Raw genomic sequence first — 27069 nt, forward strand, 5'->3', positions numbered from 1 at the left:
GTTTTAAAAAAAACAATTATATTTATTTTGAATTACAATATTATAGACAGGTAACAGGAGTTGCAATGGGGGTGACATGTGCCCCCATTTTTGCTAACTATGTTATGTTCTTCTGGGAACAACAATACATAATGGAAGGGGCATATTACAGTAAAATTCAGTATTATACTAGATTTTTGGACAATTTTTTCTTTGTTTAAAAGGGTACTGAATTTGAACGTAAACAATTTATTGAATATATCAACACCACAGTGATTTTTTTTTGAAATTTACATATAGTTATAGTGAAACACACATCACTTATTTAGATGTGGATTTGACATTTAGTAAAGCAAACAAGAAACTGAAATTGATCATTTATAGGAAGCCTACCTTTTCCAATTCCTACCTGGAATTTAACAGCTGGCACCCGCTATATCAGAAAAAATTAGTTGTGAAAGGGCAGATGGTATGGGCTGCCAGGATGGTGACCATAGAAAATGAATTTATTAGTGAATTGTCCTTTATCAAACAGTTGTTTTGTAAGAGAGGGTACCCACAAGAAATGCTAAACAAAATAAGTGATGAAGTCCAATATAAATGTAAAATTGGCCTTTACAAGCCAATTCTAGCAGATGGAAATGGATTAAGTGTAAGCCTGTAGAGTAGGGAATGAGGTATGGAAAATAACTATTCCGTGAGCTTTATTACAACTTTTAATTTGGACACAGATAATGTGGTGGGTATAATTCAAAACAACTGGGAAATTTTGAAATATGAGTACAATGCAGGACAGTGAGCTGGCAAAATGCCAAAAATTGTCTACAAGATGGACAAATCCTTTAAGAATATTTTGGAGATAGCTGGTTATGCCAACAATCTGTCCAAGCATAGAAATAAAGGGAATTTAAAGTGTGGAATGTGCACTTTTTGCCGTCATGTATTGGAAACTGGTGACCAGTTTAAGTTAAACAACGCTTCCATATTTATTAATGGGCATTTCAACTGTTGTAGCCTCAATGTAGTATCTGTGTGATAAAATGTCAGCAATGCCCCATATTCTTTGTGGGGAAAAGCAGCAGGCACTTTAAAAATAGAGCTGCTGAACACCTATTAGACATCAGGCATGGTAGGTTGACTAATGCTTTGAGTAGACATATAAAGGAGTTTAGTGAACACAAGTTTAAGATTTTGGCCAAACAACAAGTGGCAAAAGATCCCCAGTGTAGGAATATGGACATTCATCTAGATATTTGTGAGTTAAAATGACAATTGCATCTAAATGCAACTGAGTACCCGGGCATTAATGAGTGTACTGCCATTACACGTGTGTTAAAATTGAAGAATATTATAGGATAGATTATTTACATTCCTCATGAATTTTAGCATCAAGTATTCGTTTTTAACACAATATTTTTTGTATTTTATGTAATTGTACATATATATTTGTTGTAGTTGTACATATATTCCTTTAAATGATGTGGCTTTGTGGTTAACTAACTTATTGGATAATTGTTTTAATTCGCATGCTATTTAAGGGCTGCTTGGGGATGTATCTTTTGTTCTGAGGAAGTCCCTTGAAGAGGGAAAAAGTGCTTAACTGTTATTAGATTTTGTACTCTCCAGCTGCTGTGTCATACTGTGCCTGTTTGGTTCTGCAGTTCTAAGGTGTTTTCCTTGCATGCCCACACTAAGTGTACACTAAGTGTACATGCTACGTATTCACCAACATTCCTACCACATTTTTGTTCTTCCTTGTCACTCAGAAAACTTACACTAAGTGCACATGTAGTCTGCACTTTGTTGTAACCTTTACAAATCCCCTCGATCTTTAAGGCTACAAGAAAATCAGTAGGAAAACTAAAATTAGGAGGAAGAAGGTGAGTTATGCTTGTGTTGTCCGTTCACTCAGAACAGTGTAGTATAGTCATCAGTGAATCCCAGAGGAGTTTTTTTCTTATTGCAGTTAATGTGGCCCTGGATTACTCTTTTTTCTGACTGCATGTAAGGGCCCTTTTTGCCACAGTTTACCAGTCATGGCTGAGCTCTTTGTGAATCCTGCCACTTAATTTAAATACTAATTTATTCATTTCTTAATCAGGTTAGTGAGTCACCCAGGCAATAAGTGCTAAGGCAAACGCAATGTATATGGACAACTTAGAGCTCAATATATTCTATGCAGTTGTACAGCAATGCATTCTAAAAAAACTGTACATATTTCTTTTTTGTAATGTATTCTTTGTTCCTGACTGGAAAAGGTCTATATGGACAAGTACACTAACTTGGTCATCAGACAGTGAATAAATAATTAAAAAACTTTTAGGATCCACATGCATGTAACAAGCTGCATGAGACTGTTATGATTTGTCATTACTCACAGCCTGGAAAAAAAAACTCAGTCATTTCATGTGTTAGCCACAAATAAATCCTTTTGTCATCATTACAATTTTTTACCCACCTGAACATATGAACAAGTCATATCAGCAGTCACTTTTCCAAAATAAATATGCAATTTTATTAGATCTTATCATTTTCCTAAATGTGATATATTCACCTTTGCCATTCATTTTTTTCAGCTTACTGAGAGCATGTTAACCATGATAATTTATTATTTAGTCAGTGCAGATTTTCAACTGCTTTTTGAAAAGGTATAAAAATAATGACATTATTTCTACCAAGTATCAGATGAAGACAGTGAAATAGATAATTAATACTTTCCGTTTGCATATCATTTAACTGGCATTATTTATTTATAAAGTTAATTTTATGGCCCAGACTGCACACACACTAGATTTATTTCTGAATGCATACATACATACGTTTCACCCAAAGGAGGAATATTGTGTTTCTAGTATGGCAAAAGAGTACAGCTGAACTTATCAATTAAGTTTGGCGTCCTTTACAGGAAATATACAATTAAATTCACATATTTCCTGAACATGTTGCAATAACTGTAACTGCCTACATACCACAAGTCAAAATGTTTAAAACATGAAGGAAATCCCAAAGCCATATAAACTTTGGGAACACATAATGACAATGGAGTCACTGAAGTAAGATCAGCACTAAGGACAATGAAACCAGGGAAAGCAGCAGGCTCAGATGAGGTCACAGCAGATATGATAAAGGTATGGGTTGAGATAGGGAGGAAATGGCTGCTGAGGGTACTCATAGCAGTGTGGAGATTAAGGCATATCCCAGATGACTGGAGAATAAGCATACTCATGCCAGTGTGTACACGAACAAAGGGGACATCTACAACTGTAGGCAGTGCAGAGGCATCAAACTCCTATCACATTGCATGAAAGTTCTGGAGATGGTGATTGATAAATGGATACGCAGAGTAGTACAATGTAAGATGGGAAAGGAGCAGTTCAGTTTCAGATCAGTATGCAGCACAACTGACCCAATGTTTGCAGTGATACAGAAAGATAGTTGACAAGATTTTAGAGATCAGGAAAAAATCCAACTGGGCATTCCTTGACTTGGAGAAAGCATATGACAAAGTCCCTAGAAAGCTGATGTGGGCAGTCCTGTAATGGTTTGAATACCCAGATGCATGGGTAGAATAAATGCAGGCTATGTACATGGACCCAATGACTCAAGTACAAAGAGTGTTTGGGCTCACAGAGAGGTTCCCAGTGGGAGTGGGTGTGCATCAGGATTCAGCTCTGAGTCCACTGTTGTTCATACTGGTGATGGACTTCATTAGCAAATGAGTCAGAGGGACAGATTAACAGAGCTGTTGCATGCAGGTGATTTGACATTACAAGCAGACCCTAAGCAAGAAATTCAGCAAAGGACAGGGGAACGGAATGCAAAACTGAAGGCATGTGGGATGAAACTGAGTACAGTTAAAACAATTGTAATGGCAGCAAATGTGAAAAATTAGTAGAAGCTGAGAATTGAGACAGAAGGGAAGATAGTAGAACAGGTTAATAGCTTCAAGTATCTAGGCGGGATGGTTGAAAAGAAGGGAAGTCTTAATGAGGAGGTCAATGCTAGAATCAGAGGGTTTGCAGCCAAGTGCTAGAAAGTGTCAGAGGCCATTTATGACAGAAAAATGCCAAAAAAGCTGAAAAGTAAGGTACACAAACAATGTTGTGACCAGTACTACGATATAGTATAGAAATCTGGACAGTAAAAGCAAAGCATTTGAAAAAACTAGAGGTGATGGAGATAAAGTGCCTGAGATGGGTAGTAGAATGTGCATTGTGGAGCTGATGAAGTAATCAGGACATTAGAGCAGTATCCAAATTAGCGTCAATTGCAGAAAAAGTAAAAAAAGAACAGATGACAGTTGTTTGGGGCCTCGACACATGTACTAATAAGCAGAAGACATTCTGGTGAAGATTTGTGACAAGCAGGAAGACAGGAAAAGTAGGCATCTAGAAAACAGAAGGATGGATTGTGTGACAGAAGACATGCAACAGTTGGGCATGACCTTTGAACAAAATAAAAGAAATAAAACAAAGTCTCGTAGTGGAACAAAATCCTAGATGCAATGCCGCAGAAATCTTAGTATGTGTCCTCATTAAATATGTTCTGTCTGGCAATCAGAGTTGCAGCATTTCATTGTTTTATCTCATTTTTATCCCCAATCTAAAATCTCCAAGTTATGGCAATGCCTTAACATTTTTGTGTTTTATAAAATGCTCTCCACGTGCTGCTTTGCTGTTATCACTTCTTCCAAGACTTTCAAACGGTTGAATGGGTTCCACAGCCTTTGTAAATTCACTCTCATTCATAGATCATCTCTGATATATATCCTTCTCTGGCAGCAAACACTGAATCCTGACAAAAAATGGTCAAGAGCAATAACTTGCACATCAGTCATGAAAAATAAATGTAAGGTTTAAGAAGCTTTTTTTCAGCTATTACTACAAAGTTACAGTTAAATGTGATTGAATCTGTCTTTCATCTTAATGATGTAGTTATGATACTGTGGCCACACTATGCTACAAAGATGCAGCAGATTAAATGGTTTCCTTAATGTTGGACTTCTAAGTTGGGTGTTCATGGTAAATAGCATTAATCATTCACATTGCTAGGTATTCTACCTGACTACATCTCATAAATCTTAAACAAAATATGTCAGTCTGCTCCACTTCCCACATCTACCTATGCATTATGGGCTGTTTCACTAAACCAGTCCACTTCTTTGTCTAACGAGGGAGCTATATGACATGACATAATGAAGGCATTTTTGTAGAATATTCATACATTTGTCAAAGTACAAAAAACATCTCTATCTCTCTCTCTCTCTCTCTATATATATATATATATAATTTTATTTCTTTCTTTTTGCTCATGACTCAGCTTGTGATGCCTAGAGGCCATATTGACTCTTTCTATCAACCAGGGCTAATTGTCATATAGTTCTTATGTTCCTGTTCTCTGTATATGCCCATAAAAACTGAAGAGATGGAAATAAAATGGGCATTTTGAAGGAGCATAGCTCTCAACTGTCCAGATTTGCACAGGATATCTAGATTTTTGACTCATATTTTTGGTCCGTTTCTCATAAAATTCAAGTTTTCTGGCAAATCACTGGCAAATCATGTGAGGATTGAAGTCAGAAAATAATAGCAGACATTTGATTTTCAGACTTCATATCCTTCAGAAAATTCATTCTATTGCAAAACCTGTTATTCTATCAACTTTCTAAGTTTGCAAGAGCAATATTTAAAAAGTGTTCCTATTTTTGTGTTTTTGTCTCCGCATTATTTGTGGCTATGTCCAGATTTCTTGCTCTAAGAGCCTGATAGGTATGCCAAGGGCCTGTCTTCTGTTTTGTGAGGGATCAGGTAGACATGGCTCTGATTCTTTCAATTTCTACTGACAAAATATTTGACTTTGAGCAATCATTTAAATAGATAGTGCTCTTGGGTCATCCTGAAGAGAGACATCCATCCAGTAGACTTGCTAAGTTAACAAATAAATAAACAAAAGAAAAATAAATGTAACCTCTCAAAAGCTCTACCTTGCTTTCCAATCACATTGGACCTGTAACAAAGGTTCCCTACACTGCCCCAGAGACAGGCCACAGAAAGCTCTGTCAAATGACTGTTCTGTCTCTCCCAGTCAGGTTTGGCAATGTTCAATCTTCGATCAATGATCAACATTCAATCCCAGGGCATCAAGACCAAAATCTGGAATTTTACCATCTAGCTATGAAGTTAGCAACATGAATGTAAGAGACAAGGTGAGGCTCTCTGGCAATTGTGACAATTTCTGTCTTGTTTGCTTCTTTTACTTTATATGTTTTGCCACTAAATTTTTATCTACAAAGTAGCCTTTATGACAAGTGAAAAGTAGGGATTTCATTCATCTCATAAGATAAATGAATAAAAATTTACTTTAACCAATATTTACTGTATGCCTTACCTGCCATTAAAATATCTTCATATTTATTTAAAGCATGACTGTTTCGTAATACAGCAATAGAATTTTGTGAAATTACAATAGACTGCATGATTGTTACTTTAATTCAGTAGGTTCCGCAGTTGAAGTGACAGGCACTTAGGAATCTAAATGTATGGCAGCTCTCTTACAAAATTAAATGCTGAAACAGCCACAGAATTTAGTGTCTGGAAGCAAATGCATTGATTAGGAATGGCATGTTGTAACAAAACATAATTTCAGGTGAAAAAATATGCCATAAGCAAAGAAACTACATTTGGCATAGTTGTTCTTGGTCCACAACAGCAAAAGTCATGGTCGTTAGACATTTAACTTACTGCTGCATGTTTAATGCTGGTCTCTGTTGCTGTCACATATTTTATACAGAATATTCATAAACATCAAACAGGCAGAATGAAATCAATAAGGTCTTGCTCATAGGAAATTAAATGCTGAAACCAGCGTGTAGTTTGTGGACACTGGAATCAGTACAGCTGGAACCTATAACTTTGACTATATTAAAATACAGCCCTGGCAAGCAACAGAATGTGTTCATTTAAGTCTGTGGGGAACTTAATTATGGTCTTACTTTCATAAACAGTCTGCATTATATACAGTGTTCATATGGCTGGTATTTGTCTGTGATAGTGAGTGATAGAAATCTAAAGCAACTCATAAAAAAGCAAAAAACATTTGAACATTTCTGCCATTTTATTCCATACTTGCCATTTTATTCCATACTTGCATAACTTTTTGCACAATATTAATGTTCCACTAGTTTTCAGATAAAATGCATTTCCTTAATATCAAGTTCAACATGCTTCTTTAAGTAGATGCTAAATATAAATACAAGTAATAGCTGAGCAGAATGCTAGAAGAATTGCATTCTGAGAAATCAGCAAGTTTAACTTAAGCAAATAGTATTAAAGAAGACACGCAGCTGTTGTTTACTAAGCACTGGTATGATAAAATTATCGAAATGTTTCCTCACATTTCCCTTAAAAACACTGCATAACCCTAGTGCAAATAACCTGATCAACAAAAGATACATTAAAAAATATGGCCTATGCACAAGTACAGTGAAATCATTGAATAAAGATAACAATAAACAGGATAATAGGTAAAATAATACAAAAAGTGTTTAATCCACAGACACAAAATACAGGGCTTGATGTTTATAAAAGGGAAACTGGCTAGGCTTAAAATGGCCCACAGGGGCAGTTAGACTAGTACTTGCCTGTGAGGGGGAGGGGTTGGCATAATGGCTAAAGTATTAACCATGTGGTTATGGAGGCCAGTGTTATACTTCATATGTGAGACCAGAAAGGTTTGGCTTTAGGAAGCATTTAAATCCAATGAAGATCAATAATCTCCTCAGCTACTTTTATAAGATTTGAAAGGTTCAGCCTTTATAAACTATAGGAAAATGAAGTCTGGGAAAGCCGCAGGCTCAGATAAGGCAGGGGCAGCTCGTAAACAAAAAAGAAAAACAAAAACAAAAAATAAAATAAAATAAAACGAGTCACAGAACCCCGCATGCACACTCACAGCATTTCCAGACTGCTGGTGAACCAGTATGGAGCATGCGCACAGAATCCAGACTGTCTCACCAGCAGTCCGGATTATGAAGAGAGCATTCGGCAGCACTATCCCAGAGGTCTATGCAGTTACAACTGCATAGACTTGAAGGGGGATCAGACTGCAATGTCCACAGGCTGGGTAGCACCCAGCCTGCTCTTGCAGGAAGGACATCTTGTCGTTGCGGACTTTGGATGGAAGGACTTGCTTGCTACAAGGTGGATGCATTTTACAGAAGATAAGCATTCATTGTACAGGCTTTGCTTCGATATTATGTGGATGCATTGTATAGACTTCAGACATGCTTGCTTGGATACTACAAGGTTACAGACTTAACTTTGAGGAAATGAAGGAAGGAATACGTGTGTGTGTGTGTGTGTGTGTGTGTGGGGGGGGGGGGGGGGGGTATAATGCCCCAGGTGCTATAGGGTGGTAGGTAGACAACAGGCTTGAACCCTGTACCTTGGGCCCAGGTGTCAAGAGCCTGGATTCCCTACCCACCACCATTTGTAAAAAAAAAAAAATGCAGATTTTTCCCTCATATTTGTTCTGTTCTGTTCCTCATAAAATCTGTGGTTTCTGTATTTTTGTGTCCTTACAAAGTCAGTAGTGCAATGGAGCAATTGTAGCATTGCTGCCTGACAGCTACAGGTTTGATTCTTGGCTAGGGTGCCTTCTGTGTGGAGTCTGCATGTCCTTCCTGTGTTTTTGTGGGTGTGCTCTGGTGTCCTCCCGTCTTACAAAGACATGTGTCTGGAGTGTTACTCCCTGGGCCTCTGCTGAAAACTGGCTTTTGTTCCAAGTCAGACTTTCCTGGTTAACAACTGTTAAATAAATAAAAATGACAAACATTTGAATTTCAGACTTCATATTCTTCAGAAAGTACATGGTAACACAAAACCATTTATTCTAGCAATTTTTAAGTTTATAAGATGTATATTTGAAATATGTCCCTATTTTGGGACTGTATTCCCCCCTATTTTGAGACTGTATTCCCCCATTAGTGGCTTCGTCTAAGTTTTGTGTGCTAAGGTTGAGAGCTATGGTAAGAACTGAATTCACTGAATATGTTTGGGGGCTGTATTTCCCCATTATTGGCTTTGCTCGGGTGTTTTGTGCTAAGAGGTTGACAGCTATGGTGAGAACTGAATTCACTAAATGGTAGCCATTTAAGTTTCAGTCTTCCTCTCTTTCACAAAACAGCTGATTTGGCATAGTGGTATGTTGGTCTGACTCTTTTGCACAGGGTCCTGGGTTCAAGTCTTGGCAGTGAAATGTATGGCGGTAACACAGCATTTTATTCTAGCAACTTTCCAACATTGTACAAGCAGTGTTTAAAATGTGTCCCTGGTTTTTGGGCTTTTGCCCCCCCCCCCCAATACATTTCAGATTTTTTCCAGATTTCTTGTGCTGCAAAGTTCAGAGATACAGCTGATTGTTGAGTAGATTTTACAAGGAGCTGAGAGCTGCAGGGGAGCAAAAGTTTAGTGCTGCTTATGGTGAGTCTGCTTGGATTGTTAATAGCACAACAGGTAGTGTACTTACTTTTGATGCGGAAGGCTGTGGGTTCTACTCCCACAGTAGGTAGGTGCATTGCTGATACTATACTGTGTTGCAAATGGGGTGGATAGTGCACTCCTTTTGGTGAAGATATCTAGTAACTATGAACCTGTTATCAGTTTGCCATACATTCCCTATTGCAATATTACTAGTGTATCATGTTTTTAGTGTAGCATAAGCAATTTATTCCTCAAGGGCAACAGGCACTTTATTTGTAGATGAAACAATGAAATATAAAGTTGTTTGCTAGCAGTAACCTCTTCATTAGTTACGGATCTCTTTAATGTGGAATTATTTGGATGACTTTTACTTCTTCAGAGATTGTGCATATTTACTGATACTGGTGGATTGTAGAAGTTTGAGCAGACTTTTATGATGACAATGTTCTGAATTGGGCTGTTTTGTCATTATTGGTGCATGCATTTTGTTTCATTGTTTACTGGAAAAATGCTCAAAACAATAAATTTAAAATGCCCTCTAAAACTGTACTGTATTGTACAAGGAATATAATTTAATACAATCATGAAGGTGTAAGAAAGAGCATGTGTATGTTTCGTGTACAAGGGGCCTATAATTTGAAAACAGCCCATACCCAAAGTTAATCTTTATCTGCCACTGGCAAAATGTATTTTCTTTGAATGTGGGTTTCAATGCTGTTTCAATTAATGTGAGTTTCAAGGGCAGAGACGTTTTAATGCTAAGTCTGTTTTCATTGTGAGACTGCATTGATTTGTTTAGCAGATATCTATTGGTGTTTGCGATGTAAAATGCAAAATAAAACTTTCAAATGAAATCCAAATCATCGCAGAAATAAAGCAGTATGCACATTAGTGTTTATGGTAAATGGAGTGAAATAGCCAAGTAATGGTTCACTGGAATGGCTGCAGGGAGGAGGCTCTATTCGACCATGATTTTTTGAGGGGGAAGGGCGGCAAACTCAAAGACAGCTCCGGGTGAACTATACCTCTCAACTGTCCAAATTATTGCTTCTTATTTTTGGTTTGTTCCTCATAAAATTTGTGGTTTTCTGGCAAATCATTTAGGAATTAAGTCACTAAATAATGAGAGACACTGAGTTTCAGACTTCATAACCTTCAGAAAAATGCATGCGAAAGCAAGACCTGTTAATCTATCATCTGGCTCAGTTTACACAAGAGCAATTTTTAGTACTGTTTATATGTTCCCCCAATATATTTGGCCTTGACCATATTTCCTTCATTAACAGGTTGAGAAGTGCATGCAAATAAATTGCTTTATAGAATTAGGCATATCCAAACCTATCAACTGTCCCCAATTTTGGCTCAAAATGTTGCTCTTCCCCTAATAATCCCTACACAAAATGGCAATTTTGGAAGACAATGTGGAGGGTTTACAACTAATAAATAACTGTAATAATCAGAGTTATAGATTACTTTTATTTCAGAAATGCATATAGATTCTTTTATTTTATCAGCTGCTCAAGTTAGCAGTACTAATATTAAAAAAAGTGCCCCTTCTTTGACAGGTTCCCAGTTGTGTATTATGTGGTCATTTTATGTTTTTGCATCACATTTTTGGTCTGTTTTTCATATAATTGTGTTTTTTGTCAAATTAGTGGCAAATCATTTAAGACTTAAGTTAGAAAATAATGACAGACATTTGAGTTTCAGATTTCATACCCTTTAGAAAATTCATACTAATGTATTATCTTTCTAAGTTTATAAGTGCAATATTCAAAAATTGTCCTTATTGTTGGGCCTTTGTCCCATTTCTATGTATGGCTTTGTCCAGATTTCTTGCTCTGAGGTTGAGCGGTATGACAAATGTGTAAGGGCCATCACAGTCAGCCAGAGACATTTCAAATTGTGACATACTTTTTGCACCCTACTCCCCCATGTAGTGACTCTAGATGTGTGCAAGCAAGGCATGGAGCGGTTATGCAGTTTATATGTGCAGAGCATCCCCCCATCCAAGGTAGACACAAGTACTACCACAGTGGCTTTTCATCTGTCCTTAATTTTGCAGAATGTTCTGGTTTCTGTCATATTTGTATAATGTTGATTTATGCTTATTATTATTCTGAAAGTGCCTATTGCTCTGTGTTTAAGTAGCAATGCTTTAATGACCATCAGGTAAGCTTGTCTGAGATTGTAAGATGCAAGTAAGCTTTAATAAGCATACTGTTAAAGAACTGCCAACATTAAAAGCCTTTCTGTTGTTGCCAGGCAGAGAATATTTACATAAATTGATAATGTATAAACCTCGGGTATTGAAATGCATAAAATAGCATTTGTAATAAAGGACAGTATTACAGTATTTTAAGAAGCTCATTACCTTTGTTGGAGACTTGCAGTCATCCTTGCAGGCTTTACCCATAAACTTTACCCATAAACTAAACAGAATGCCAATCTGTCATGTGTGGTCCACAATCTGTGCAGTAATCCTTTAAGCCATTTATCTTGAACCTGTTTCTTGTTTGCTGTTCACTTTTTACTCTGATCATGTTTTCCCATTAAACAAGTAGATAGTTGTTGTCAGTCAGCAGGTCTTTTTTGGATAAGATACATTTTTACAATTGGGGGTATCACAAAGACTGCTACTTTCAGCATGCTACTTGGTACTTTTATAAAGCTGAATATAAATTATAATTAGAACTGCAGTGCAAGGAGAAGTGGTTTGAGTTGAGTGCTGCGTGCTTTTCTTATACTTGATTTTGAAGAAATAGCCAGGGAATTGTTATGGCTAGGCTTGTATAGGCCCTAGGGCCGATAGCCTAGTACCAACCTTTGAACCTATGACTGGCATTCCAGTAATGTATTTAAAAAGTAATTCATTTTTTCATGCCTCACAACCTTTTTGTTTCCATCTAGATATTAAGTAAGCTGTCATGCAGCCAATGCATTGAAATATTTTTTTTCTTCTGCACTTCATTTTGTCTTGATTGGACTCTCATAATGACAGTTTGGCACCCAGGGCAGCGTATTTAATTAAAGTTACAGTTTTTGTGGTTTTTGAGCATAGCTCCTCCCCTTTCTAGTTGGCTGCACCCCTTCCTATTAACCACACCCATTCAGCAATCTCCTGCAGCCCCCCTTTGATTTGAAGTCACCAGCCGCTACTGAGATAAAGTTAAGACAGATATGAACAGATGGGATTAGGCTGTTGTGTGAGTTAGGAGAGAAATGTCTCCATAAAGTACTCTTAGTAGTATAGACACAAAGACAAATCTCAGGTGACTGGAGAATAAGTATACTAGTGCCAGTGTACAAGAACAAAAATGGCATTTACAACTGTGGACAGTATAACTGTATTAAACTCCTGTCACACTGCATGAAAGTAATGGAGAGAGAAATGAGTTCCTTTACAACAGCCACGTGTTCCTTGCTAAATAATTTTGAAGTCACCAAGAATTAACCTTTACTTTCTTTCAGAAATATTCACTAGGATATTAGGCACAATTACCAACAATGCAGATGCTTTTGTGCATGTATTGTTGGCTTGCAACCATGCATTCCATCCCCTTCAATTCTGAAAATTATCCACCAGACTGGAGCAAACCTGGGATATAGCGATAATGTTGAACAGGAAAGCTCTAATTTCACAGACATAAAAAAGAAGCTTAGAGATTAATGAGTGTGTGACACCATCTTTGTCATCCATGGGGCATTATGCATTATACTTTTGCAGCAGATCTCTTTCCATGATGGTATGGCAACATGTCCAGTGCTATGGCAAGGCCAATTACACCAGTAGTGGTTGAGTGCTTCAGTGCACCACTATGGGCTTCAGTGCATTGTACTTTGTAGCAGGCCATAATGATTGTCTCTCAACTGTCTGACAAATCTGATATTCTCTGGCCTCTGCTAGTAGAAACAAATCACAACCCTCTTCCTGCAATGGGAAAACTGACACTAGAGCCTTATACCCTCCCCACCAGACAGCTTTCTAGTGCCCAGATCCATTACAGAATCCCAGGCCATTCGATTTTTTATCAGGGTTTCAGTCATCTGTGCCAAAGAATGGCTAATAAAACAGATATGTAATGTATTTTATCTTATACTAAATATAAGATCACTGTTTCTATAAATATTTGGTATTCTACATATTTTTTATATATTTTAACACCTACCTCCCACTTTTCTCTCCCCGGGCCTCCGCTGAAAACAGGATCTGTGGAACCTAGTCGGACTTTCCCGGTCAACAAATGTTAAATAAAATAAAAAAATAAATAAAATGACACTTTTTTATATATCTGTGGACTTAAACAGTTGGTGATATAAATAAAAAATAACATAAAAATATACAGCTTAAGCTATTTTATGTATACTTGTCATGGGTCTTTTTAGGCAGCGCAGGTTGCTGACAGTGTAAAAAATATTAGGGTCCTGGTATTGTAACAGAAATCATTATTCTGGTTAATGATTCTGGTTTAATCCATCATCAGAGCAAGTTGCAATGCAGACTTGCCATGGATCATCTCATACACTGCATGTGCATCCTATGCTTTCCTTTGCTTAATAGGCAGCATAAATTTAAAAATGCATATGTATGGTAGTTGTACTCCTATATTCACTCTTTTGGGATCCTAAAAAACAAAATCACCCTTTTTCCTGCCTCCCCTGCAAAATAAAAATATATGCTCATGTTTAGGCTAAGCTCATTACCCCCTGTGGACTGTGAAAGTAAATGCTCTTACCTAGCATAGCCTCTTTCTTACCTCGTATCTTTTGGAAAGTATATACATAAGTTTAGAGAGGTTCACTTCCCACCTTCAGTCCTCTTTAAATGAAACACATTCTCATAGCTAATGTCCTCCTCATGTTCCAAACCTTCTATACTTTTAAGTGCTCATAATACATATCATCAACACAGTACCCCCCCTGACCTTAGTATATCGTCTGTTTATGTGCTGACATAGTGCTCCATTCTCATGCAATGATCCCCTCCTATCGTAAATGTAAGGTCATTTTATTTGCTAGCGTTACTCTATTCTCACCTACCAGATCTGATGAAGATCTGCTAAATGCAAAAGTGCTCCTCTAGTTATTTATTTTTATTTTTAATAACGGTATCAATTTGTAAATAATTTATGTCCTTGATTACTCTGGAGTCTCAAGTGAGATTAACAGCAGTTAGTGGTTCTTTTTCTTGTTTTTATGGAGTCTCAGCCAGCAACTTTGATGGTCAAAAAGTCCAGTTTTCCCTGTAGTTTAATGGTTTTCTTAAGGCTGGGAGAAATCTTACCCCCTAAGGATGGAAAATCATTGTACCTCACTACAAGGATCTGGATTCTTGCATGCATACACACACAGGCATATATATATATATATATGTGTGTGTGTGTATATATATATTACAAAGGCATGCGTCTGGAGCGTTTCTCCCCAGGCTTCTGCTGAAAATTGGCTTTGTTCCAAGTCGGACTTTTCCTGTAAAAAAAGGTTAAATAAATAAAATAAATAAATGTATATATAAATATATATATATATATATATATATATATATATATATATATATATATAGGTCCACTATTTAATCTCGAAATACTGAAATCCCGAATTTCAGTATGTCAAAATGACATAGCTGAAAACCCAAACACAACACACATTGCCAAAACCGCATAACCGCGAAATTCAAAATCTCGAAGTTACGCTACACATGCACCACACCATAAACATACACACAACTCCCACCCTACAGTCATATAAATGATTCTACACTACAGATAAGCAAGGGAGCAAGCCCCACTGCACCCCCCCACACCTCTCCTACTTGTATATTCTAACTCCGAGATCGCACAGACTCACAAACGAAACTCACACCCACACATTTTACAGTCCCTCATACACACACATCATAGTCACAACACACACTAAAGCCCCTAACCAACACACTTACACATACATACTTACCTAAAATTTTACCCATCCATCCACACAACGCACCAGCGGAAACAGAAATTCAACATCTCTGTGCTTTGGGATTTTGAATTTCGCACTTCTGCCGGTTTGGAACTTTGAGTTTTTAACTATGTAATTTCAAAATACTTAAATTTGGGATTTCAGTATTTCGAGATTACATAGTGGACCCATATAGATAGATAGACAGATATTTGCTGAACATTGGTTTATTAAACATCTGTTTAGTAGACAGAATTTGGTTGACTGAGCAGATAGTTGATGACAAGAATTTGAGATCAGACAGTTTTCATGTTTGGGGAATAGGCACAATTACCAATACTGTGCAATCCCAGAATTAGTACAAATAAACAGTGATGTGTGTGTGTGTGTGTGTGTGTGTGTGTGTGTGTGTGTGTGTGTGTGTGTGTGTGTGTGTGTGTGTGTGTGTGTGTGTGTGTGTGTGTGTGTGTGTGTGTGTGTGTGTGTGTGTGTGTATATTTATCTATCTAGCTAGCAATGTATCTATACATCAAGATTATTTCTGTAGGAAGTTAATGACTACCTTCTTCTGATAACAAAGGGATGCATATTCCATAATTGTGGAAGTCACTGTGCAGTGTTATGTGTCACATTTTATTTCTAATATTGATACTCGTTTTTAGTATTAGGTACCTCAGTCTCATCTTGTTTATCCCAGTGGTGAATTCCACAACTGCATCTCATATTTTATTATAGATCAGCAGGTATCACCCCCCCAAAGTAATTTGTAAGAATCAGGATATAATGACTCACTAGTGATTTATAGCCTTGGATTTAGAAAGGTAAGGCACTACACGGTTTTGTCCTACACAGGTTTTCAGTTATGCCTGAATGATTCAGAGATAGCCATTCTATAATGGTGTTATGAAGGCACAGGCTGTTATATTTACATTGATGTGACATGCAAACACCGCATGCAAACTAGCTGTACAGGGGTGTGGCTTATGCAAAATACCCATGTGTTCTTCCCCAGCCACTTATTCAGCTTTGGAATAGAAGACTAGAATGATTCAAAGATTAAGTCTAATGCACTGTTTAGGCAGGGACGTGAAAACAGTGTACGACATCATTTGACAGTGTGACCTCATTCACTTCTGTAATAAAAGCAAGGTCGTTAGCCCCACAGCAAGTAAGTACTTTGAAGCCATGTGTGTGTGTGTGTGTGTGTGTGTGTGTGTGTGTGTGTGTGTGTGTGTGTGTGTGTGTGTGTGTGTGTGTGTGTGTGTGTGTGTGTATATTTGCATGAGCACGTGCAGGTTGGTTGGTGTACCAGAACACTAACTGCAGACTTATCACTGTTACACTATTGGCCACTATGGAGTTGCCCAGACAGTGGGGAAGAAATAATTTTTTCTGAATCCTGCCAGCTGACTATTTTCATGCTTCATTTTATAGGTTGCAAGTCAGTCTGTATTCTTAATGACCATTTAATGAGTTTTTCTTTTATTTTTCTAGTATAATTCCACTATATTATTCTTGCTGGTACGAGTTATTCAGTAGGAAGCAGAGCATAATGTCACAATGTAATGTTTAAACTTTTGAAACATAACTCACTGAGAATACTGACTGTTTGCTGTGAATGAGTTACTTTTCTTACACTGATAATGATTTCAAGATATTCTTTTAACTTCCCCAAGCTGTCTTCCCTTTAGAAAATGACAAAAAAATATTGTTTTTAGAAATTTCTTAATAAATGTTCTTTTATCTTTGGGTATTCTCTCACTGTCATATGCAAAAGAAATGCAGGAATGAGATAAGTGCTGCTATGTCTAAATGATTTTGAAAAACACTGCAGCAAGATGAAAGGGACAGGAATCTGGAGTGAGAATCTTTTCTGTTCAATAGATACTCTTGCTTTCTTTCTGAAACAAGAATGCAGACTACTTTTCAGCTGCTTGTGGGAGCAGTAGACATTTTTCACTTTGCAGCTGAAGACATATAGATGCATCGTTATCACCTGCCAGGAAGTGACATAGTGCGGGATAAAGCAGTCGCCCGAGACTAATTCTGTACTTTAGTATCAGTATGCAGGCTTAATCTGCCCACATTCTGAGGAAAGCCACCAAGAAGGTGATTCCTTACTTCATCTGTCTAAGCTATTTAATACAAGCTTCTAAAATTTTTGATGAAAATGTTTGCCTAGCCTCAGTTGTAACTTGTCGATTAAAGCAAGATTGTTTTTTCACAGTAGTGCCAGAACCTGGCATGTGTCATTCAGAGCACCTTTCAAGATTTCTGCTGTATCAGGATACAAAGCGAGAACTTGTCATGCACAGTTAATTTTAGAAAACCATTACACAACATATTTCTGATGCCAGGATGTGCTACAGTTCAACAGTAACACAAATACCAGTAAAAACAGATACATGACACAGCTATTCTCGCTAAAGAGAGAATATCACAATGCTCACTTTATATAATCACTTTAATCTTGCAGTTTACAGAATTTTTGATTTTCTTAATACCAATAAGAAACATTTTAAACATAATGCATTTCAATTTGTTATACAGATTGTTTATCTTAATCAGTGACAGATTAAATGCATGCTGAACCTAAACTGTTTTCTTCCCATGGGTCAACCCTCCCCTTGTTATCGCGAGCCATATTCAGGCAAACAGATGAAGAGATGTACATCCATGCAGATATGTAAATTATAATCAGCAATTATATATATATATATATTTATATATATATATATATAACTATATATATATATATATATATATATAACTATATATATATATATATATATATATATATATATATATATATATACATATACAGATATAGATATAGATATATACATACATACCTTAAGCATACCATAACCCTGAACAGATAGTGTGCACTCAGAAGTTAGGAGGAGTACAGTGTGCTGCTAGTGCAGAACAGTATAAAAAGGGAAATGGTAATCTGTAAGACAGACATACAGACAGACAGACATTCATACAGACCTGCATACATCATTGTTGCACTTTAAAACCCTGAGCAGATATCCTACACTCAGTGTTATCATATCAAATATACAGAGAACAGGGTAAATATAATGAAAAACATCTACTTACCCTTGATGGGGAACTCTTCTTCTAAACACATTAGGATGAGCCAGAATAATTTCTTTGACATTGATACAAACATTTAAGCAAAAGTAGCAATATAACTGAAGGTAAGGCATATCACTGGGTATCACTAGGTACAGAGTTAATATCATTTTTAACTTCCTGTTTCAGTACTTTAGCACAGTGCTCACTGCTATCAGAAAAGCATCTGCCTTAATGGTGGCTGACAAACTTGGTCATGTTTCCAGGCTGGCCATTGAGAATTATGGAGATAGTGCCATGTGTAACCATCACTACATTCAGTGGAGATAGTGCCATTTGTAACCATCACTCCATTCAATGCAGTGTCATTTGTAACCATCACTACATTCAATGGAGATAGAGCCATTTGTAACCATCACTACATTCAATGGAGATAGAGCCATTTGTAACCATCACTACATTCAATGGAGATAGTGCCATTTGTAACCATCATTACATTCAATGGAGATAATGACATTTGTAACCATCATTACATTCAATAGAGACAGTGCCATTTGTAACCATCATTACATTCAATGGAGATAGTGCATTTGTAACCATCATTACATTCAATGGAGATAGTGCCATTTGTAACCATCACTACATTCAATGGAGACAGTGCCATTTGTAACCATCACTACATTCAATGTAGTGCCATTTGTAACCATCACCACATTCAATAGAGATAGTGCAATTTGTAACCATCACTACATTCAATGTAGTGCCATTTGTAACCATCACTACATTCAATGGGGATAGTGCCATTTGTAACCATAACTACATTCAATGGAGATAGTGCTATTTGTAGCTATCACTGCATTCAATGGAGATAGTGCCATTTGTAACCATCATTGCATTCAATGAAGATAGTGCCATTTGTAATCATCACTACATTCAATGGAGACAGTGCCATTTGTAACCATCACTACATTCAATGGAGATAGTGCCATTTGTAACCATCACTACATTCAATGTAATGCCATTTGTAACCATCACTACATTCAGTGGAGATTGTGCCATTTGTAACCATCACTACATTTAATGGAGATAGTGCCATTTGTAACCATCACTACATTCAATGTAGTGCCATTTGTAACCATCACTACATTCAATGGAGATAGTGTCATTTGTAACCATAACTACATTCAATGGAGATCGTGCCATTTGTAACTATCACTATATTCAATGGAGATAGTGCAATTTGTAACCATCATTACATTCAATTGAGATAGTGTCATTTGTAACCATCACTACATTCAGTAGAGATAGTGCCATTTGTAACCATCACTACATTCAATAGAGATAGTGCCATTTGTAACCATCGTTACATTCAATGGAGATAGTGCCATTTGTAACCATCATTACATTCAATGGAGATAGTGCCATTTGTAACCATCACTACATTCAGTGGAGATAGTGCCATTTGTAACTATCACTACATTCAATGGAGATATTGCCATTTGTAACCATCACTACATTTGATGGAGACAGTGCCATTTGTAACCATCACTACATTCAATGTAGTGCCATTTGTAACCATCACCACATTCAATGGAGATAGTGCCATTTGTAACCATCACTACATTCAATGGAGACAGTGCCATTTGTAGCCATCACTACATTCAATGGAGATAGTGCCATTTGTAACCATCACTACATTCAATGGATATAGTGCCATTTGTAACCTTCACTACATTGAATGGAGATAGTGCCATTTGTTACCATAACTACATTCAATGGAGACAGTGGCACTATCACTACATTCAGTGTAGTGCCATTTGTATCCATCACTACATTCAATAGAGACAGTGCCATTTGTAACCATCACTACACTCAATGTAGTGCCATTTGTATTCATCACCACATTCAATGGAGATGGTGCCATTTGTAACAATCACTACATTCAATGGAGACAGTGCCATTTGTAACCATCACTTCATTCAATGGAGACAGTGCCATTTGTAACCATCACTACATTCAGTGGAGATAGTGCCATTTGTAACCATCATTACATTCAATGAAGATAGTGCCATTTGTAACCATCATTACATTCAATGGAGATAGTGCCATTTGTAACCATCACTACATTTAGTGGAGACAGTGCCATTTGTAACCATCACCACTACATTCAATGGAGATAGTGCCATTTGTAACCGTAACTAGATTCAATGGAGATAGTGCCATTTGTAACCATCACTACATTCAATGGAGATAGTGCCATTTGTAACCATAACTACATTCAATGGAGATAGTGCCATTTGTAACCATCACTACATTCAATGTAAGTTTTATGCATCCTTCCAAGTAGTGCTTGTAACACTCTCTCTTCCATTTGTTTTTGGTTACGTGTGGGCTTAGATTGTTATCATGATCTCCTAGGACTTTTATCTTCTTCCGTGCATACTTCACTCACAAGTATTTTTGGTCCCAAGTATTAGGGAGACCTGTTTTACTCTAGGTTTCTATAAGCAAAAGGGGACAGTGATACTGCACTAGAACCAGTCTTGAATTTGCTTTTATTTAGAAGTGTTCCTGCGTTGGCAATGGAGGAAAATGGGAACACTGTCATCTTCTTCCATGTGCAGTACTGCAAAGTAAAGCAATTAGTAAAATGGTCAGACAGACAAACCCAATCAGTACAAACTAAAAGAAAAATTTAGCAAGGCTAGACTTTCCACTGTGTGATTCCTTAAACCTCTTCTATTAGAGGCACCATGGCATATATGGAAATGACCCTTTAAGGACATTAGGTGTTTCAGCTACTTGGCAATTCTGAACATCCATGACTTTTTTATAGTCAATTTTTGCCCAAATTCAGGCCAATAAAGCCAAACCCCACTAGCTGTGGGCATGTATGTTTCAGCCTTCTTATAGCATCATTAGCGCAGCACAATGGAATGTTTGGCTACAATACTTTAGAAATACAGGGTTGTTTTACCCAACTGATAGCGATAACCAATAGGGTGTCTCCAAAATATCCCAACCAGCAAACTAAAATACCATAATGGTGTACAGCGATCTGTCACCATAATATCAATCACATATGTGCGAATGCACACTGGCATTGGCTACACTGAACACTCACAGTACTGCAGGTCAGTGATAAGGAAATCAACCAAATGAGGTTCAAAATTCTTGTTTTTGCTGAACTTGCACTTGTCATTGTCATATTAAACCCCTCCATCACCTGGATCTTAACTAATCTTTGGGGTTATGCAGTCCTGTTTAACAGTTTGCCCAAGAAGCATAGCTAGGGTGGGTCAAAAGAGGCAGCCGCCTAGGTTCAAGGTGTCAGGGATCAGAATCAGCAGTACCAGCATTCAGTTTCTGAACATCAATATTGCATTGGTGCTCAAGTCTGCTGAAGCCCTTCAGTGTCCATGTTTGTGGTATATATTCCCCGAGGGTAATTAAATGTTTTAACAAAAAAATGCATAAAAATCTTTTATAAAATGCAATACCCTCTTTCCAAGTATAATCTCTGAGACAAAGAGACATGCAAGTCTAAAGCTGTAATGCTCTTAGCTATAACAGAATTATAATAATCCTAGACATTTGCACAGAAATTGGTATAAAGGAGTTATTCACTTTAATAAAACTTACTTTATTAAAATGCATATATTTTTATACCCTCCTGAGTAAACCTATAAATCATATGACTATCTTAATGTACTGATACACATGAAGTTCCTTGCCTTTTTGTACTTAAGTATAAAATTTCAGTGCCTAACCAGTGTAACATTTATAAAAACCTCCAGATACATGTCACTCACAGCAACAACAGATGTGGTTTGTACTTCCAAGAGTGGGACACAACAGAGAAAAAACACTGTAGTGGGTTGGCTAAACAGGCAAAGTTAATTATCTGGTGTCATATGGGGGTATGCCCTTTCTAGGAACAAATTTAACCAAAACTTACACATTGTCAGTAATTACATTCACTAGTTTCTTTACATGTTTCTGTTTCTTTGCTTGGTGTTACTGCATACCATGATTTATTTTTTTGTAAACTGCAAAGATTCATCACGACTCAGAAATGAAATTATCTTTTCTCTTCTTTACAATATAGAAATGATAAAAAAATCTGTAAATGTTTAACATAAGCTTACATCCTGTAGTGTTATTTGCATATAGCAGCCTTTCATATAATGATTATCAGGCTACAGGCAGACCAGGAGGGAATCTGCGAGTTAACATTATTTTCATAAAAAAAGGAGAAAATAGATCATTATTGCCAGTACTGTCAAAAACTTTTAGCATGCAAGAGCTTATGCAGGTAAACATCCAAAGTGACTTTTAGACAAAAACAAGCATACCACAATCAAACATACTGCATAGTTTCATTGCATAGTTCTCCTACTCTCTCTCGCTGTCTCTTTCTTACTTGCCAAAAGAAAATTAGCTACCATATCCCACTCTGTGACCATCTCATAAATTAGTAAACTGCAGAATGGAAAGAATATAAAGTTGGAGCATACTTTAGAGTTAACTTTTGTTCAATTGCTACTGACTTATGGTCATTTCACATGCAACAATATACTCACTTTTGCTACAGTAAACCAATACTACAACTGCATTGAACAAAATAATGGGTTACAGAAATTATAGTTTTAGAGAAGATATTTTCACCTTCATGATACCATATTGGATTTCCCTACAATATTTTTGGTAAAGAAGACATGACAATCTAATTTAGGTAGCTATGTATTATTAATAAATGTAAATAACTGCATTTATATACTGTGCATATCAACATAACTGTCAACTTCTTTTCTCAAGAAATATGGACAAAGCCAAAAATAATGGTGTGGGGGGCAAAGGTCCAAAACAGGGACAGTTTTTAAACATTGTACTAGTTCACTTGTAAAAATGGTTTTATATCAAAATTAATTTTGTGCACAAAATGAAGTATAAAACATTTAATGTCTGGCACCAGTGACTAATTGTAAACCTAAGTAACATAACAAAAAAGTATGAAGGACAAATGAAGTTTGGCAACAAACTAAGTTGTCATGGGACATCTTCATGAGGGGAGAGTTAGGTTAATATTAGGGGGAGTTAAGTGGGTTGAGGAGAAAGGGTTAAGTGGAGGCAGGGATGGCTGGGAGGAAATGAGATAATGATGGGGAGGGGCTTAAGAGGTTTAGGCTAGTGTAGTTGGGTCAAACAATCACATTTGGCGTGAACTTGCTACTGCAAGTACTACGTCCGCGACGACCTGTGGGGTACAAGTAGGCCGTAGACTGGTGGGTAATGTATGGTGAGTTGAATGACAGTAATCTGGCTGTGGATTGATAGGTAATGCATGGTGAGTTGGATGACTGTGTTTTTTGTGTCACTTGCAAGGTGGGGATGTGTAGTTGCCACAGTGTCTCAATTTTGTCAAAAAAAAAAAATCCTGGTACTAGGAGGACCTGTTGGAGGAAAGCACTTAAGGGGTCGTGGCATTTGTTTGGAGTGGGCAGAGCCAAGGATTGACGATAGCCATTGGCGAGGAGGGGTGGAACAGATGCTTTCTGTAGTGGTTTCTCATGGCAGTTACCTCATGCTTTGTTCGGTAGGTGGTGTAGTATTGATCTGCTGGGGTCGTTTGGGTGTGCGTGTCATTTGGATTCTTTTGGTTTAGGTACAGCAGCGTGGGGTTTCTGGCTGGTTTTCCCCTAGTTCTTGGTGGGCAGAATGAGATGGCCTGTTGCCATAAGTTGCATGTTGAGGGTATATTATCGAAAAAAAAAATTTGCAGTGAAGATGGTTTCTTTTGGTCCTTTCCATTTCCTGATTTCCTTTTGTTTATTCAGCAGTTAAATCTATCCTGCTGCATGTCAATGATTGGGGTTTGTTACTTTGGTGGCGTGATTCTCTTTGCTTGGAGAATTGCGCTGGCCCTTTTCACCATCACTGTTTGGTTAATAAATGGTCTGGCAGTTCATTGGTGGCGCCGGGATGGCAGGGGGGGTTGACAGTCTCGGGAGTGGTGCCGGCCGTTGAGTTGGATGAGCTGGGTGGTGGGAGATGCCCCTGAATAATGGTGTGTTGCTGCTTGTTCTGTTTTTCTTTCTTGTGGCTGACAGCAGAAGCACACATAATGGTGGATTCAGCATGTGTGCTGTGAAGAGTGTGGGGACTGCATTTGGAGGCAGGAAAGTGATTGCTGTTGTGACTGGTGTGACTTGTTCTGTTTTTTTTCTTTCTTGTGGTTGACAGCAGAAGCATACAGTGCTGAATCAGTAGTTTCTGTCACTGAAATAAATAAAAATGAAGGTATGTGTGAATTTTTTTTGTCAGTTGGTAAATACTTGCTTTGAATCAACAATGCTAAATAGATTGTCTAAAGGGTTGTCGGTAATCATGGTCAGGTGTGTTTTCATTGCAAGCAGATTTGGAGGGTGGCATTCTGCTTTGGTTTTTCTTGGTGGTTCACATCTTTTTTGGGCTTTTGTGTCACTGGTTGTTGGGGAGGACATTTTGTCTTGAGAGAGGCATTCCATTTGTGGAGATTGGCTTGGTTGGAGGGACGATGCGTTGGGCAGGGGGGGAGCACTGTCATTTGCTTGAGTGTTTTCTTTGCCAAGTATCATGTGTATTGTGCATACTTATTGATGTGCTTTAATTTGGCAGGTTCATTGAGAGTTTAATATTTGGTGGAGGGATCATATATACATTAGCATTGGAAATTTTAGTACAAGTATCAACGGCGGAATATAGGCACAAGAAGGGATGGTGTGGTTGTCAGGTTTGACTGTGTTTGTTCCAGGTAGTACATGCTTCATTGTCAGAGGGACATCAGATAAATATAAAAAAAAGAAAATAAAAAATAAAAAAAAATACTTTTCCTGGAGGGCTGGCAGTGCTCAACATTTGGGTTGATGTTGCTGTGAGCCACAGGTCCGTGGGTGACTTGCATCTGATCTGTTGCCTCGGTGGGTGGAGCTATGTGGGTTTGCTGACTGGTAGATAGCCTGGATCAAACTGATGAAAGGCAGGATATTTGAATATATACTGATTAAGTACATTTGGGGAGGCAGGGCAAGCTAATGTCAGGTCAGCATAATTTGACACTGATACTCTGTGGGACAACTGGAATCATGCTATTCATGAGTCAAAGTGCGATTAAAGTTCAGAATAGTTATCAATATGGCGGTGTGTCACAAGAGCTGCCGAAGTGGCAGGAAAGGTGATTTCTGTGTGAAGTGGGGACCTGGCAGTATCTCATCTCTCCAGATTCTTGCAGAATGTCCAGATTTTACTGTGTATGGTGGTTCGTTTTCGTACAGTTGTTGACTGGCATATTATTGGCAGACTACTAAAGGTAATGTTAGAAGTAAAGACTGTTAACTGAGTTTCAGGCTGATGGAAACCTGTTCAGGTGGTAAGACCTTTAAGTTACGACTCTTTCATGTGCCTTATAGACCATGAGGCCCCTAAGTAATGGCACTATGGCTTTCAGCAGTTACTCTACCTCTGGGGTAGTACTTGAGCAAAGTTGGGTGTGATGCTGTGGCATGCGCACGGAGTGATGGGAGTAGGACAAACAGACATTTGGAGAAAGGAGGTGGGGAAATGAGGAAATATATGGCAAGTGGGTTTCTTTGTTGGGAGCAGGTCATGATTCTCAGTTTTCGGTCATGCAGTGCACACAGACACTTATAGGAAGGGGGGGTTGCGCGCTTTCTTCATTGACAGGGTGTAGTAATGGGAAACTTTGCATGTCTGGATTTTGCTACAAAAATTTGCTCTGCTTTCATAGCTATGTGGTTCTCTGGCAAATTAAGTACTCCCTAATCATGTTATTTAGATTTAGTATAAATTATGTGTGAATGAGAGGGAGGATAGAGGAATGGGAGGATGCAAGGAGTAGAGGTGGCGAAGGTGGATGAGTTTAAATACTTGGGATCAATAGTTCAAAGTAACAGTGAGTGCGGAAGAGAGGTGAAGAAGAGAGTACAGGCAGGATGAAGTGAGTGGAGAAGAGTGTCAGGAGTGATTTGTGACAGACGAGTACCAGTAAGAGTGAAAGGGAAGGTCTACAAGAGGGTAGTGAGACCAGCTATGTTATATGGGTTGGAGACAGCAGCATTGACAAAAAGGCAGAAGTTAGAGCTGGATGTGGCAGAGTTAAAGATGTTAAAATTTGCACTGGGTGTGTCGAGGGTGGACAGGATCAGGAATAAGTATATTAGATGGTCAGCCCAAGTTGGAAGGTTAGGAGACAAAGCCAGAGAGGCAAGATTACATTGGTTTGGACATGTGCTGAGGAGGGATGCTGAGTATATTGGGAAAAATATGCTAAGGATGAAGCTACCAGGTAACAGGAAAAGAGGAAGGCCTAAAATAAGGTTTATGGATGTGGTGAGAGAGGACATGCAGGTGGTTGGTGTGACAGAGCAAGATGCAGAGGACAGGCAAAAATGAAAACAGATGATCCGCTGTGGTGACCCCTAACAGGAAGAGCCGAAAGAAGACGATGATAAATTAATATGTAAAATCACAATCTTTACTTAAGATCTCAATATACAATAGCCCAAGATCTCAGTATACAATAGCCAGGATT

Source organism: Protopterus annectens, chromosome 1.part1 (assembly GCF_019279795.1).
Source record: "Protopterus annectens isolate FY-2018-M chromosome 1.part1, PAN1.0, whole genome shotgun sequence".
Taxonomy (NCBI): Eukaryota; Metazoa; Chordata; order Ceratodontiformes; family Protopteridae; genus Protopterus; species Protopterus annectens.